Here is a 3,106-nt window from a genome sequence, read left to right as displayed (position 1 = left end):
TTGAAACTCCTACATGCAACTTCTATATGCAAGTTCTACATGTATAAATACCCCATAACGGAATGAAGCCCACAATCTTTGGGGCATTGTGTTGAGTTCTACTTTGGTATTCCAAGCAATTGTCTCCAAGTGTCCATGCTTCCTTGCACTCCATGTCCAAAAGCATGTCTTAACCTTGCAACTCCTCCTCCACTCTCCTCCAACCTTGCAACCCCTCCTCTCCCTCTCTTCCTCCTCTTCCTCCTCCCCCTCCTCCTCCTCCCTCCACCTCCTCCCTTCTCCTCCTCTCTCCTCCTTCTCCCCTCTCCTGCTCCCTCCTCCTCTCTCCTAGCATCCCTTATCCTTCCCCCCCATGCTCTTACACCTTCTTCCTCTCCCACTCCTATCCTCCCTCTAAACCCTTAGTTCCTTAACCCTTGACCTCCATGATCTATGAAGAAAACGAGTTCTCCACCATGTACTCTACCTTGAACCTTGGATCCTCCTTCTATTCCTTGAACCTCTTTTAAACTCTAGAATCTCTCTCTGAACCTAACCTCCTTCTAAACCTTGAACCTCCCTCTAACCCTTAAACTCCTCCTACACCTTGCAACCCCCAATGAAGGTGAAAACCTTCATTACCTCAACCATGATGATGCATGTTCCTTTCACACATGCATGCATTATGTTAGCTTACCACACTTATGCCTACGTCTCTACTATGACTCGGGGTCCTAAGCTACACTTATACTACAAGCAACAACATTAATATATTTGCAGGTGACAAAAAGCCTCGGAACCCTACATATTGAGAATACCCAGCTCTTCCTACGGAAGCCATGGGAAAGAGGTGCCATTGTCGTGGAGACTAGCATGTCAAGTAATGAGAACATATGCAAGTATGTGTAAAAAGAAACTACTATGAATTTTCATGAACATAACACTCAAGGCAAGGAGAGAGAAAATTTTCCCCAACTCTAGCCAAACATATCAAGCCCAAGCATCAACCTTGGGTTACTACCTTAAGAAATTTTCTTTATTTCATAAAAAGAAGCCACTTGAAAAGAAAATCAAGCTAGGTAATGGACACAAATGCGGAGAAATTGCAAATTTGATAATTTCACCTTTTACAGAAGAGCAATAAGAGCTAACCATGAAACGTTATGGCCCGCAAAGAGGTTAGGGTTTGACCCTAACCCTACATCCATTCTTATAAAAACCCACTCCACCCCCTCATTCTTTGTATTTCACATCTAGCCTCCATTCTATTCCCCATTCCAAGCCCTACTCAAGACCCTCCTCCCTTTCCATGGACCACCACCCTACTCCCATCCTCACATGGTGAGTTATTTCGAGCCCTTCTCACAGCGACGATGACCTAGCCATCCACCCACTGTCCATGCATCCTCAACAATCTTGTTACATTAATAAAGACTTGGAGAGAGTTAAGGTGACTATCTCTTCCTCCCTTTGAATATCCCCTTTGCCCCCCCCCCCCTCCCTTCCCCCTCCCCCTCCCCCTCCCCCTCTCCCTCCGTCCCCCCCTTTCCCCCCCCCTCCCTTTCATCCCCTCTGAACCCCCTCCACTCCCCCTCCATCCCCCCCTGCCCCTTTTCGCCCCCCTCCCCCTCCCTCTTCCACCCCACCCCCTCCCCCCTTCCCCCCCCTCCCTCTTCCACCCCCCCCACCATCCCCCCCCCCCTTCCCCGCCCCTTTCCAACCCCCCTCTCCACCCACCCCCCTCCTCTCCACTGCCCCCTTGCCAATCGCCCTCCGCTCCCTATCTACTCTATCCTAAGAGCCTTAGTACCTTGCTCCTATAAGGAGCCCGCCTGTGGCACGGCGGCCCAAGCGGCAACATGCCATCACCCTAGGTGAAACCACGACCACAAGGGGATGGCACCTGCCCCGCCCTGCCTCTACCTCTTACACCTACTTGTGGTGCCTCCATTCTGCTAGCTCTACCAAGCGCACCCGTGCCCCAATGCCTGCCTCATGCTCCTCCCCGCCGGTTGCCTCTTGCATTGGCTGCTCCACCAACAGAATGTTAGTTCTACATTTAGAATACAGTGTAACGTTGCAAAATATCTCTAAGTCTTCTATTAGAAGTTCTCTATTTATGAGAGATGAGAGGAGTAGAACTATTAGTGTGAAATACTTTTGCGCCTTCCAGATGAATCCCAAAACACTTGTGATCCTGCTCTTTGCATACGTTGCCAACTCTGAGACCCAAGTTCCCAAAGATGATTGTTCTGGGCAAAAGATGAAGGATAATAGTTTCTCTGGCAGAATCATTCTGATTACGTGATTGATGAAGATTTGATACTCTGTGAGAAGGAGAAGAAGCTATGAAGAGAATTTGACAAAATAGGTGGAATGGAAAGCAACGGGTGATGGTGTGCATGTTAGATTCACGGATCAGTCAGGACCCATTGCTTCGCTTACACGATCGTGACATTAGTGCTTGCAAGAATCGGGACCAGTACTATTAATAAATGTACTAGAACCTTTAGGGGTGGATGGAAATGTCCCAATGGGGTCTCAGGATGATGCTAGTATGGCTTTGCTGAAAGAACACGTGCTGCATGATCTGGTTTCGATAATAGAAACTGTGGCATTGGATCAGTGGTGGCAAACCAACCGTTGACTATGCTACTACCCACTTCAAGTCAGAGTGATCGGACAAAAGAATCCGGCTACAAAACTTGAGGACAAGGAAAATTATATGCCACTAGGTAGAAGGATTGGAACCCATAGCTAAAGAAGCACCTGAAGAATATGACAACGATCAACAGTATAGAAGTACCCACAATAGTCCATGGTATGATGCGATATCTGAACGTGTATGCCCGAGGCACACCTTGGGTTCTATGTGTGTGTGCTAGAGGCACAGTTAGGTGCCCATAAGCACTATTAGGTGGTGGTAGATGCCACATAGGATAATTGAGAGATTCTAGGAGCTAATTGAGTAGATGATTGAGGAGATGATTGTGGAGCTTGGTGGCTCATGTAGAGGTGCCTACATATGGACCTCACCTTTCTTCATTCCACAAGCAAGCAAGCATTCTCATTTCATGTGCAGCTTCATGCTTTCCTTTCACTTCTTCAACATGGTATCAGAGCACTA

The sequence above is a fragment of the Dipteris shenzhenensis genome, chromosome 12 (genome assembly GCF_047967505.1).
Source record: "Dipteris shenzhenensis isolate YYH24624 ecotype China chromosome 12, Dip_SZ_1.0, whole genome shotgun sequence".
Classification (NCBI taxonomy): domain Eukaryota; kingdom Viridiplantae; phylum Streptophyta; class Polypodiopsida; order Gleicheniales; family Dipteridaceae; genus Dipteris; species Dipteris shenzhenensis.
The sequence above is the reverse complement of the archived record's forward strand: the minus strand, read 5'-3'. Positions refer to the sequence as shown.